This window comes from Vicia villosa, unplaced genomic scaffold (assembly GCF_029867415.1).
Source record: "Vicia villosa cultivar HV-30 ecotype Madison, WI unplaced genomic scaffold, Vvil1.0 ctg.000283F_1_1, whole genome shotgun sequence".
NCBI classification, from domain to species: domain Eukaryota; kingdom Viridiplantae; phylum Streptophyta; class Magnoliopsida; order Fabales; family Fabaceae; genus Vicia; species Vicia villosa.
In genome coordinates, this window is record NW_026705121.1 from 689,939 (window position 1) to 704,774 (window position 14,836).

Below are 14,836 nucleotides of genomic sequence, written 5' to 3' on the forward strand. Positions count from 1 at the left end.
CGTTCATTTGTCGGTACCTGTATTCTGAAAAAGGTAAGGTTAATCTTTATGCAATGTCATGATGCATGGGTTATGTAATGAATCCCTCAAAATAAATGAGAGCTTTTGCATGTTATGTATGAGTTCATTATGAGGTAATGTATGCAGTGTATGAATATGTTTATGACATATGATATGTGAATATGATTTATGTTGTCTTTGATTAAGAAAGTAGATCTTTATGTCCTTGTAATTGTACTGTCTGATCTTGTCTTGAAGATGCTCAGCTGGGAATTTATGATTTCTGCTTGGAGATGATCAGTGACTTGATGTTCCCTGATTGGTGATAAAGATATTGATAAATCATGTTGGAGGAGAGCGACAGTGTTGAAGATGTAAACTCTGTTGGGCAGCCATGTCTTTATCGGGAGCGTTTGAAGATATCTTCTTAATGATTACTCTGTGGGGATATGATCTTGTGAACCCGGCTTTGTGGGGAGACATGGGTGAAAGTTGCCCCCAGTATTATAGTAACTACTACTTGATTTAGGACACGTCACTTAAAATGTCAAACGGGACTTGTATAGATTTGCCCCAGTTAGCAGGAACTTTTGGAAAGATTCACCTTGCGAGGACTTTATAAGATGTGCACTTTAGGAGACCTGCCCCTAGTAATCATATGCCCAATATGATGTCCTACGTTGGTTGAGAAGTAGCTTTAGATCTTCTTGGATGCATGCCCCTGATTATTTTGGCATCCTTGAGAGATTCTCGGAAACTTGACTTGATTGCCCCAGATTGATTGGGAAATAATTTGAGATCCACTTGGAATGTATGCCTTTGACTTTTTGGTATTTGAGAGATTCTTCGAATCTTGACTTGATTGCCCCAGATTGATTGGACAAAACATGTCATGCCCCTTGTATACGTAGGAGACATTGCTTCTTGGAGTTATATTGTCTGTCGGGATAACTTTCAGTCATTAGTTGTACCCTGTGCAAATTCTTTCTGTTGCTAACATTTGAAATTATGTAGCAGAATTTGTTTAATAATGAATTCATGAGATGCAATGCATACGTTTGTCTTGAGTTTTTTTTTTTTTTTAAAAAAAAAACATTAAAACAAGAGATATTTGTAAAACATGCTATTTTTTGCAGAAGCGAAATATCCACTCAGCATCTTAGTAAACCTTAAGGAGTCGGGATACCTTTTTGGTGACAGTATGCTTTCGAACTAACCATGCTTCAGTTAGGACTTTCAAGGGTTGTAACGTGGCTTGGTTCACGGTTTAAGAAACAAAGGACAATGGCTCAAAATTTGATTGTACCCACCCCTCTTCGTGATGAACTTCAGTCCTAAGCTCAGTCAACTCAACTTATGCATTCAGGTTCCAAGAGACTTTTGGATTTGCGCTTTTGATAACGATGATGGTTCGCAAGCTAAGAGAGCCTTTGAGATGGCAGTCACTTCTTCCTTTTGGTAGTCACAACTTTGAGTTGTTCAAGAATTTATTGACTTCTCTCTTCATCTTTTTGATATCCCTAACTTTTGCCTGAACTGTCTATTTTGAACTTACAGTCAGCGGGATGCCTTGATTTTTTTGCCTAAGTCACCTTTTTGATTTTTGACTTAGCAGGCTTTTCTTTGTATATATGTTTTTTCATTTTTTTTCCTTTTGAAAGATATTGACTGCGTTGCTTAATGATTGATGAACCATCATTGTCTTTTGATTGACATCTCCAACACTTCTTTGATGTGTATGGTTGAACGTTTATGATTGAAACCTTTGTTGAAAGGCGTACTGAATGATTCTCTTAAAATAGAATGCACAGCCAAATTAACTGAGAACTACCCTGCCCCAGGTTATGATCAAGGGTTTTAATTAGTACAAGAAAGAAAACTTCTACTTCTTAGGCTCAAAGGGGTTAACGAGGGATTAACATCCTTATATCTCCACTGTTTAGGAATTGAAACAATGCCTGTACATCGTCAGCATAGTCTGTTCAAAAGCATACTATATGAGGTTGCGGTATCGTTCTCGTCATCCTCCCTCAAAAGGCATACAGCTTTAGTAGGAGTCGAGTATCACAAAACATATGCAAAGTAGATACATAATTTAAAATGAGTGATAGCGAAATAATTAATTCAAGACAAGCATAGGCAATGCACTGATGATGATTATTAAAACAAGATAATGTCTATCATAAGCCGAATGTTTAAACAAACAGAATAGAAACTTGCAAATGAAAGTAGATCTAATGATCCAAAAGTTCGTCCGTCTTGACGTCAGTCAGTCTTGTCATGACTAGGCATAGGAGCAGTGATCATCCCAGGAGTTTTAGGAGAGTTGAATTTGATTTCCCTGTTATCGATTAGATCTTGAATCTTATTCTTCAATGTCCATCAATTGTTTATGTAATATCCAGGAATGTTGGAATGGTACGCGCACCTTGCATTGAGTTTGTAGTAGGTGTTCGAATTCGTTGGCTCGATTGCCTTGAGCGTCTGGATTATATAAGTGAAATGATTATTGTGACTCAGTTGTCGTGATTCCATTATCGTGACTCAGTTGTCATGATTCTATTATCGCGACTCAGTTGTCGTGACTTCGCTGTCGTGATTCCCTTATCGTGACTCAGTTGTCGTGACTTTGTTTTCGTGACTCAGTTGTCGTGATCCCATTATCGTGACTCAGTTGTCGTGATTCCATTATCGTGACTCAGTTGTCGTGACTTTTTTGTCGTGATTCCATTATTGTGACTCAGTTGTCGTGATTCCATTATCGTGACTCAGTTGTCGTGATTCCATTATCGTGACTCAGTTGTCGTGACTTTGTTGTCGTGACTCAGTTGTCGTGGTCTTTTCTGATTTGAGTGTCATGATTAAATCTTTAATGGCACGCTTCAATGGTCTACCATCCTTTACACCATAACCAGGATTGTTCGAATACTAAGCGCATCTCGCATTATAATTGTACCCCAAGAATAGGAGTGCCTTTAATTCTTCTTGCCCCTTGGACAAGTTCAGGATTAAATCTTGAAACTGGGCATTCTGAGCTTGAAGGTCTTTGACTGATTGCTCGAGATTCATGATGCTGAAATAAACAGCGAGGAGGTGAGAAACCTGTGGTGGAAACCTGTGATGTAATGTTATGAATGCAGATGCAATTATTTTCAAGGATCTCTGGAATTTTAGTTAGCAACGTTTAAAAATGATTTGGTCGCTTCTTCGTTTGAATAACTCTGATTTTTGGTGTTCTTCTATGGGAATCAAGCTCACCATATCCAGTGGGTCATAGCCTCTGATTCGGGATATCTTTGAACTTGAAGGTATATGGCTAGAGGAAAATAAATCCTTTTGCCCCTTGGTAGGTGTTGAGCCTTCTGAATTGGAAGGTATGTGGCCAGAGGAAAATAAATCCTCTTGCCCCTTGATAGGAATTCAGTCTTTGATAAAGGCACCTGAAATTGTGCGCCCTAAATTCCTAAGATCCTTGAAAGGGTTAGTTAAAACATGTTATGCTTATGATGTCATGATGTCATGATGTTATGCGAATGCAGTTCATTAGGCATAGTGTGAGATAGTAAGGACAAACAAGTCCTTTCAACAAAACCTGCGAGGAAATGAAGGTTAGTAGTGAACACAAACAAGTCACGCAAGTCACACAAGTCATGCAATTTTTGGCTTAAGACTTGCATGGAGTCTGATCAGGTGTCCTTCCCAAGGGTGTTTCTATGGATAAGGAGATTTCAGCAACGGGTTCTACAAGTTATCCAGAATTGTCAGCCCTTCTAAAGCACCCTCGGACATGATGCATTCGCACCATGCAATGATACTTTGAGAAAGAACCTATCTGAATTGTAGCATCGGGTAGCGACTAGTTCTTAACATTTGTCAAGAGTAGTCCCCCCACTACGTTCCTAAAGGCCAGGATGGGTTAAGGGTAACTTAAGGTCCTTGAGCTCCGGCGCACCCACAGACACATACATAGACCCCCCTCATTTGAGAAAGGTGTGCATATGCTATGGAGTCCTAACTCAAGCGTGAACTTCATATTGACTCATCTCCCACATATGTGAAAGAGGTCGCCATGACTATGTCACTCCTAATCTTAAGTGTTCTTGAATCCGGGAATAGGATTCGTCCTTCAATTTTCCCAAAACAGCCCTGAAAAAATAAAGCAAGCAAAGCAAACAATAGAAAACAATTAAGTGAATCCTAAGCTTTTAAGGTAACCCCTCTTTTATAAGAAAATCCCCAGCAGAGTCGCCAGTTCTGTAATACGGTGAACTGACTTTATCGATCGAAATGTCGCGGTTAAGCATGAGTCGCCACCGACTTTTATTTTATCCAAACTAAATCAGAAAGGAAAAAAGAAACAGAAAAAACCCTTTTAAAGAAATCTAAGTTCGGGGGGTAATTTATGCAAAGGGAAGGTGTGAGGCACCCTTTGCATCCATGGTTTTCCATGGGCTCTTAATTGCTTTGCTTGCTCGTTTGTTTAGAAAATGTAGATGAAAGAAAAAAGTGGACTTTAGCTCGTAAATGAGCGTAGCCAGTTTTCGAAGAATTGTGAGAAAGAATATTAAAGATGAGCATTGCAAGGCAATTAGGGGCAATTACCTTAAACTCATATGATAGGTCTCTTTTTAGCCTTTCAGAATGAAAGGGTCTATCCTTGCCATAAGAGGGCAGGAAGCCTTTCGTTTGGAGGTTGAAGGGTCATCGAAGCATCCTTTGCCATAAGACTGTCCCATGCCATAGAAGGGCAGGTAGTCTAAGGTAAGGATCAGAATAAGCCTTTTCGTAGGCAGCCAGAAGATACCTCAGCCTTTTTCCGTAGGCAACATCCGAGGGTCGAGGTCATTTGTGTATCGAAGGCAGCATCATTAGGGTCGTGACCTTTTTATCTAGGCAACATGGCTGAGGTATCCTCGAATTCGAGGGACGAGGCTTATTCTGCAAAACACAAAGGCAACAGGCAACAGGCAGCAAGGCAACAGAGAGGGTTACCCAAAAAGCGTGCGTGTGTGCATCAATCACGTGATTCAATTCAAATTATATTATCTTGTAAATTAGTGATTCTAGGTTAATTACAATCTTGCACTCCCTAAATTACTAACCACGCAGTACATAATAATATAAAGCAATAAAGGGAGCGGGAAATTGTAACTAGTGGATCCCTTATCAGGGTTTGACACAAGTAATAATAATAATCATAAAAAATATAAAGATTTAGGGTTACCAACAACGTAGCTTTGGCAATTGACAACCCTGAAAAAGAATGTAAATAAAAAGTTGGGTGAGTGTATGGCTAATTCGAAGGTTGGCAGGGTTAACCAGGAAATAAAGAATAAATAAATAAAACAATTAATATTTAAATAAGCGAGGCCACTTAGCTTTGGTTCGATTTGATCTGATATGGTTAGAGTCGGAGGAAACCTCGGAGGTAACCCTGAAAAGACATGGCAGAAAGAGAGGGTGAACGCAAGGCAAATCCTAAAAATAAAATAACATAAATAAAATTTAAATTGGATTTAGAAATAAATTACTCAACTTTGGGGTTTGTCGAAGGCGCGCGCTTGGGGCGAATCATGTTGCTAACCCTGATTTTTTTTAGGGAATGAGGTTTTAGGAGAAAAGACACAGACAACATCTACGAGTGATCAGTGGTCATGATGAAAAAGCTAAAATAAAATAGGGTTTAAATTTAAAAGTAAAAATATATTTCGAGAATTAAAAAAAACAAATCGAAAGTTCGATTAAATAAATTAAAGAGTCATGAAAATATGATTTTATAAATAAAAGTTTAAATAAAATAAATTTCTTTTGAAAATAATAAAGAAAAAGAAAATAACCAAAAAAGGGAATTATTATATAAAAAAATAAATAAATAAAAGATTAGAAAACTTAGCTACGATCTTGTGTGATGCAGCTTGAAGGTCCATGGTACTCCTGCATTCTGATGAGCGTTGGATCTGGGATAGGAGGAGATCGTACGGTTGAAGGGCGAGGGTGCATCACGGTCACGCGCGAAGGAGGCCTACTAGATCCATCATCAAATCATAACATATAGGCCATAAAAATAAGGCGCTCCCAGTGGGGATCGAACCCCTGTCTTAGAAACCAGCGACGCTACCTTTTACCACCAAGCCACTTTCGATTCGCTGTTAACATAACAAACATTAAACAAAATATTTAAAACAAAAGAAACTCAAACTTTAAAACCAGATTCGCGCGTGTCCTGTTCTTCTCCTTCATTGATTTTCTGAAACAGAGTAAGTTTCTAGCCACGGTTTTGCTCCATGGCTGTAGCCCTTCACCATTAAAACCTGCAATTCAATGCATATGAATACCAAACAACAAACCATATCGGTTGAGTAACATCCTTTGATCACGAAACATAATCAATTTGGCTTGATAGAGTCTCCAACCATATGGCCCTAAATCAAATGTTCGAAACCCTAGCCATGGTAGATCCGTGAAACATCAACGAAAATCAAATTAAATGTCCAGGAAGCTTGTAAACATTAGTCTAAACACATATACGGAATTAAAACTCGTTTATGATGCCCGAATGGATGCAATCGAAAATAAATAAAAGTTGCAAACCGTAGGGTGCATAGAGGTGTTTCCGGCCGTATTGATCCAAGGGAATGATGTAGTTAGCTTCAAAATGCTTCGAGGATCATTGCTTGACGCCTGGGAGCGCTTGAATTACATTCAACATCCGTTTGCCATGGCACTTGACTTCACCTTTTTTGGAGTTCTCTAACTTTTGCTGCGGCCAATCCCTTATGCCTCCTCCTATTATGATTAGGACTAGGTATATATGGAGATGATTTTAGGTTACTACAGATGAATCAAATATGTCTAAATCCTTGTGATTGAAATCAATTAGAGATTTGATTTGGAGGAAATTAAAATTTGCTGTTTTTGAACTCAATCAAACTTCAATTAGATTTTTGGTTGATTATTTATCAGGAAAATATATTCACGTACACCACAATTGCCATTTGATTGGTTTCAATTTATTTTGATTTAAGTTAGATAAAAATCAAAAATAAAACCAAAATCAAGATGATGCACAAATGGGCCTGGAGGTTTCATGTTTACACCCCCACTCATTGGGCTTTTTTAATCAAACATTCAAAATTGCTCTATTTAACTTTCACATTTTTTCCATAATAGCCTAACTTGTGACGATCATAGCGCCCGAATTTTCCTATAGTAAACTCAGATATTTACTCGAGGTTTGATCACAAAATGAACCAATTTCTTTTATGTTTTTCATTATTCATTTACTTTATTTAAGAATTTAAATAAATAAATTCCAAAATAAAATAATAATAATGATAAGAAATAAAAGAATGGCTTCACGGGTCTTATAATGGGTATGAATATACTTGAGATGGAAATCTTTTGAATTGGAGATAGCGTGGGATATATTGAGCCCTTTGAGATGTCTTGGAGCTTTTGATCCATTGATTTTCTGATTTTCCTTTGAACAATTCAAACCCTAGTTTCTGAGCTTTGTTTAGGAGAGTGTGTCTTGGAGCTTTGTGTATTGATTTGGTTTTGTGTATGAAAAATAGCATGGGCAAATTTTGGGGTATGACACCCAGTACTTTACAGTACTGGTTATAAAAAGCAGTTGAAAATGATTTGTGATTTTTGAATGATTACTGTTGTGAAAACAGTTTTATGAGTTTTAGGCTTACCTCGAAGAATGAGAAATTGGATTTCTGAGTTTGAGGTATTACCTTGATATATGCTTGGAATAAATTGGGATCTCAACAGATGTTAAGCATCCACACCAGCAGAAAAGAACGTCGGATAAGCTCACAGCTTACAACATTCTTTGATCATCCAGTAATTGTTTAAAGACTTCTACAGCAAATGGAAGACCAAACAAACAGACAAATCCAGAGAACAACAGAGAAATAATCTCGAAGTCTCGGATAAAGTGAGAAAATTCCAGTAATGTGCAACAGTAATCAAATAAAAATTTAAATGATTAACTATACAAAATAATATGAAAATATCAAATTCAAATAAAATTAATCTAAGAAAAGATATTTTTGTAGTTTTATATGAAAATATTTAGAAAACATAAAATTAAATATGTATCTAATATATTCTTTTTTTTGCATTTTTTCAATAAGGATTAAAAAAAAGAAATTAAAATCCTATATTTAAAATTAACATAGCTTAAACTCATGAAAATATTTATAGAAAAAATAAAATGAGAATTAGTTAAAAAAACTAATTTAAATGGGCCAGGAGGTTTAAAACTCAGATGGGGGTGCATGCCCAAAACGAAATAATAAGCTGAGATAAAAAAGAGTGGACCGGACCGGGTCGGGTCAGATAGAACCCGGATCCGGTTTTATTCTTATCACATGAGTTGGGTTCTACAGAAAACCCTAAAACAACACACAGAGGCACACGCCTCTTTCTTCTTCCTTTCTCACGCGTTATTTTCTGAAAAAAACACAGAGGAGCAACAGCAATAGTCACTTGCCTCACATTCTCAGTTTCTCACGATGATGAAAAACAACAAACTCGGTGGTCCTTCTCTCTCGAGCCCTCAATCGTGAACAACAACAATCAGAACTCTTGTTTCTCTTAGCTCACTCTCTCTGCGAATAATAGCAACGGAAAAGAGAGCTCTCTCTCTCTCTCTCAATTTCTCACGGCTACCATGAGAGGAGCTCAGAGACTCTCAGCTTCTTATGATTCAAACCAAACAGGTTTTGTTTCTCAACTGTGTGTTCCTCTGTTTTGAATTGAATTTGGTGAACAACAACATAAACTCTTACTTTCGCGTTTCTGCGTAATAGTTTTCACTCTCGGCGAAACAACAACAACTTGGTCTCTCTTGCCCAGACAACAAGTTTCGATTCATATGTTTGAAGATAAACTCAAGGTTTTTCCCTTCAATTTCGTTTTCATGGTACAAATTCAGTTTATATGATATAGCAACTAACTTATGCTTTCTGTGTTGTTATTTTATTTTTGGTTACGACATAGCAGGGATAACTAATAATAACTAATTTTTTTCTTAACAGAAACTTGCAGTAATAATTATCATGTGTTAACAGAGACTAATTACCAACAATTTTCAGTGATAAAGAGTGAAATCGAGTTACCTGCGGCGAGGAGATTTTCGCCGGATTTTGTTGAGGTAAGCCTTTAACCGCTACTGCTCCTGAAATTCGTTGCTATGCTGAATCTGCGCATTGAACTGCTTCTGAATTGTTGTTGTTGTGTAGCTATGAAACGCAAATTTGCTGTTGTTGCAACTGTTGTTGTTGCTGAATTTTTGAACCTTATGCTTGCTGCTAGTTGTTAACAACCTTGAATGGTAACTTGGTTACTAACAATTTCAGAATTGTTAATTGTAACAATTTTGAATTGTCACTAACAATTCTTCTAACACCTTTGCTTTTTTGTTGTAGGCTTTTGATGAAGGTGATGCCATAACACCTCTTTGGATTATGGGAGAACTTGAAGATGGAACTTCAAGTTGTTGAAAGCTTGAAGATGAAGATCTTCAAGTAAGGTATGAAAAACCACTACCTTTTCACTCTTTCTCTCTTTTTTTGTAGAATAACACTTAGAAGTAGGAGAATTCTATGTGTTACTCTTGCCCTCTTTTTTTTCTTTTTGTATTTTGTAACTTAGAAGTTACAGAATACTTCTCTATGAACTCTCCCCTTTTTTTCTCCTTTTTTTCTTGTCATAATTGGTTTGCCTCTCTTCTATATATAGAGGAAAAAATGAAGGACAATTTTGGTCATTTTGGAACCAAAGCTTAGTCTTTAAGCTCACTTAGTTACTAAGTTTTCATCATTGCAAAGAATATTCTTTCCAAAATAATCATTGCAAAAATTCCTTGAATGCCAAGTTTACTTAATAGCCAAGTTCCACAAATTTGTGCACATGGGAGAATATGCACATGGGATGGAAAGATTTTCTTCACAACTCTTGTAGTGAAAGTTCCACGACAAGCTTTCTCTTATGTTAGTAACTTCTATGTGGTAGTTATAACATAATATATATATATTTCTTTGACTTCCTTTGACTTTTTCTTTTTTCTTTTTTTTCTTCTTTTTTTTCGAAAAATATAGCTTCCATGTGGGCTTTTGGGCTTTTTGAATTATTTATTTGACTTTTGCTAATTTCACCCTTTTATGTTTCTTTTTCATGTCACATGAGGACTTTTGAAGAAAGCATGGAGAAACTTGAATGAAGAATGGAAACTTGAAGATTGAAGAATTCAAGAAAGCATTGGATTTTCTTTTATTCTTTGTAATCCAATTTTATTCCACTTTAGAATTGTTTGAACTTTGTATGAATGGAATGATGTAATTCTTGGATTTTGGATGAAACCTTGTAATTTGTTTAGAAATTAGAACTTGTTTCATGTAAAAGAATATCATTTGTAATGCTTGAATCTCCCTTAGAATCTTGAATGAAAATTGTTATCCAAACATGATGTTTGAATATTCTTGAGTGAAATTGTCTTGAAACATATTCTTGCAACCATGAACTGTTGAAATATTGAACTTGAAATCTTTGAATTCATGATTTTAAATAATCACTTGAAATAATCTTTCAACCAAAGGACCAAAAAGATATTCCTTGCAAATTTGATAAAATTCCCATGAATTGTTTCAAACTTCTACCATCTTCCAAATAATCAATATGAACCAATCTTCTTCACCATGATAAGTCCATAGGCCAACAATCTTGAAACAACTTCCAAGAAAATCTCTTAAATCGAACCAAATGGCAATGGCGCATGAAAACCTCCATGAGCATGAAATTTTCTTTCAAAGAATAAGTGAACGAATGGAATCTTAATCACGGCTTCCAAACCGATCAAGAAACATTTTTGAATTTGATGTCAATGATGTGACATCTCAGGGGGGTCAAAAATTAGGGTATGACACGACTCTGAGAAGATTTCATCTTCTCTTGAATCATCTTAATCTTCTCCATAGTCTGTTGTATAATTTCTGGTCCAATCACAGCACTCTCACCAGATTCGTACCAACACAACGGCGTCCTACATCTCCTACCAAACAAAGCCTCAAACAGAGCCATACCAATACTCGAATGATAACTGTTGTTGTAGGTAAACTCAATCAAAGGCAGATAACTATACCAAGTACCTCTTTTTTCCAACACACAAGCACGCAACAAATCCTCTAACGACTGAATCGTCCTCTCAGTCTGTCCATCTGTCTGCGGATGATAAGCAGAACTCAATCTCAGCTTAGTACCCAAAGCTTTCTGCAAACCTTCCCAGAACTTAGACGTAAACCTCGGATCTCTGTTTGACACGATACTTGAAGGAATACCATGCAGACTAACTATCTTCTCAATATATAGCTGAGCCAGCTTCTCCATCGGATAATCCATTCTTACCAGTATAAAATGTGCAGACTTCGTCAACCTGTCCACCACGACCCAGATAGCTTCACAATTCTTGACAGTTCTCGGCAAACCAGAAACAAAATCCATTGATATGCTATCCCACTTCCACTCAGGAATAAACATCGGTTGCATAAACCCAGATGGTTTCTGATGCTCAATTTTTGACTTCTGACACGTCAAACAAGAATATACAAACTCAGCAATTTCTTTCTTCATTCCAGGCCACCAAAATAACTTTTTCAAATCATGATACATCTTGGTAGCACCAGTATGAATACTTAAACCACTATGGTGTCCTTCTTCCAGAATACGCTTCCGGAGTTCAGTAATATTAGGAACACAAACTTGGTCACCAAACCTCAGTATACCATTCTCGTCAACTTTGAATTCCACACTCTTGCCTTGATTGATCAAAGTCAACTTTTCAATCAATTCAACATCAGCTTTCTGGCCCTCTCTGATCTCCTCAAGAATGCCACTAATCAGCTTTAGCATACCCAATTTGACACTAGTAGGAGTACCTTCACACACCAAACTCAAGTCTCTGAATTGTTCAATCAAATCCAATTCCTTCACCATTAGCATAGACATATGTAAAGTTTTCCTACTCAATGCATCAGCAACAATGTTTGCCTTACCCGGATGGTAATTCAAACCAAAATCATAATCTTTAAGGAATTCTAACCACCTTCTCTGCCTCATATTCAGCTCTTTCTGATCAAAGAGATACTTCAGACTCTTATGATCACTGAACACTTCAAATCTCGAACCATACAAATAATGCCGCCACAACTTCAAAAAAAACCACCGCTGCCAACTCTAAATCATGAGTCGGATAATTCCTTTCATGCACTTTGAGTTGTCTCGACGCATAAGCGACCACTTGTTGATTCTGCATAAATACGCCACCTAAACCCATCAACGAAGCATCACAATAAACCACAAACGATTCTGTCGGATTTGGCAACATCAAGATAGGATCACTAGTCAACCTCTTCTTCAGCTCTTGGAATCCTTCTTCACACTTTGCATCCCAAATAAAAGCCTGTCCCTTCCTGGTTAATTTAGTTAACGGCAATGCTAACTTCGAAAATCCTTCAATGAACTTTCTGTAGTAACGTGCTAGACCAAGAAAACTACGAATTTCTAACACTGACTTTGGGGCTTCCCACTGAGATACAACTTCTATCTTTGTAGGATCGACCGTAATACCACTCCTAGAAATCACATGACCAAGAAAACTGACTTCCTCTAACCAGAATTCACACTTCGACAGTTTGGAAAAAAGTTGCTTCTCTTTTAACAGCTCTAACACAGTCCTGAGATGTTCTGCATGTTCTTCCTCATTCTTAGAATATATCAGAATATCATCTATAAACACCACCACGAACTTATCGAGATAAGGATGAAAGATCCTATTCATATATTCCATAAAAAAACCAGGTGCATTAGTAACTCCAAACGGCATTACAGGATACTCGTAATGTCCATACCTTGTTCTAAAAGCAGTCTTCTGAATATCGTCATCTTTCACACGAATTTGGTGATACCCAGACCTCATATCAATCTTACTAAACACACGCGCTCCAACCAACTAATCCATCAAATCATCATTCCTCGGCAATGGATATCGATTCTTGATAGTAACTTTGTTCAATTGTTTGTAATCCACACACAGCCTCATCGAACCCTCTTTCTTCTTCACTAACAATACAGACGCACCCCACGGAGAAACACTAGGACGAATTAATTTCTTCTCAAGCAATTCTTCCAACTGCTTCTTCAGTTCAGCCAACTCATACGGCGACATACGATACGGTGCCATCGACACTAGACTAGTTCCCGGAACCAAATCAATAGAAAACCCCACTTCTCTTTCCGGTGGTAATTCATTCACATCCTCCGGAAAAACTTCTGGAAACTCACATACCACTGGTAGCTCGCTACTCGCCACTTTTTCCTTTAAATTTATCAATGCGAACAACATAAACACTGTTGCACCATCCCCGATAGCTTCATTCACCTGTCTAGCTGTCATTTCCAGATTATCATAACTAACCTCTGAAGGATAGAAAAACACATAGAAAGGGGGGTTTGAATAAGTGTATCTTTAAAAACTCTTAAGATAAAAACAATTTGCACAATGATTTTTATCCTGGTTCGTTGTTAACGAAACTACTCCAGTCCCTCGTTAGAGTGATTTACCTCACTTAAGGATTTAATCCACTAATCAACCTTGATTACAATGGTTTTCCACTTAGATACCTTCTAAGTCTTCTAGAGTATACTGATCACAACTTGATCACTCTAGGAACATAATGCTTAGATACCTTCTAAGACTTCCTAGAGAATCCGATCACAACTTGATCTTCTCTTGTTACCTTTACAAGTTAATGTAAAAAATTTCTTATAAGAGTATTACAATGCTTCTTAATAAGCTATAATCACAAATGTGATAATTCTCTTAAGTTCTAATCTTAAATCTCACTAAGATATTACAGTGAAGTGAGGTTGAAGATGAAGTTTGAGAGCTTTTGAATTTGACAGCGTTTTTGTATTTTGTGCAAAGAGTTCGTGTGTAGCTTCTCATTAGAACTTCTATTTATAGGCGTTTTGAGAAGATGACCGTTGGGAGCATTTAATGCGTTGCGTGATCCGTACAGCGTTGCATTTAATGTTTCACTCTTTTGTCAACTACCTCGAGCCTTGCTTTTCCTGCTTTTACCGACTTTGCCTTTAATAGCTTCTAACGTTCCTTTTGTCAGTCAGCGTAGCCTGTCATCTTGTACTTGCTTCTGATCAGATCTTTGTAGATACAACGTTTGAATATCAGAGTCTTTCAGCTTGGTGCAGAGCATCTTCTTTTCTTCTGACCTTGAAGTGCTTCTAGCGTGATACCATAAGAACATCAGTGCTTCTGCTTCTGATCTCAAGTTCTTCTGATGCTTCATAGACCATGTTCTGATTCTGCTTGACCATCTTCTGATGTCTTGCCAGTCCATGTTCTCATGTTGCATACTTGAACCTTCTGAGTCAGGGCTTCTTGCGCTGAATTGTGCATACTCTTTATATATTTCCTGAAATGGAAAATGCATAGGATTAGAGTACCACATTGTCTTATACAAAATTCATATATAATGTTATCATCAAAACTAAGAATATTGATCAGAATAATTCTTGTTCTAACAATCTCCCCCTTTTTGATGATGACAAAAACATATATAATTGATATAAATTTGCAATTAGAATATCAGATGACCAAAGACAATTACACAGTTATAGCATAAGCATATAAACATAGTGTGTGAATATGTCTCCCCCTGAGCTTAACAATCTCCCCCTGAAATAAATACCAGAAGAACTTTAAATAAAAGACTTCCCTGAGTATTTTCCATTTCAGTCGAGACGTTCA

General features: G+C 37.0%; 1 long non-coding RNA gene across 2 annotated transcripts; it reads left to right on the forward strand.

Annotated features, from left to right (window-relative positions):
* Positions 1–8,420: 8,420 nt before the first annotated feature.
* Positions 8,421–9,638, forward strand: LOC131626368 (uncharacterized). Of its 2 annotated transcripts, XR_009291114.1 has the most exons (5): positions 8,421–8,732; positions 8,823–8,908; positions 9,051–9,166; positions 9,255–9,346; positions 9,441–9,638. It is a non-coding gene; the product is annotated as an uncharacterized LOC131626368 (long non-coding RNA). The 2 variants fall into 2 exon arrangements; XR_009291115.1 differs by lacking the exon at positions 9,255–9,346.
* Positions 9,639–14,836: the final 5,198 nt, after the last annotated feature.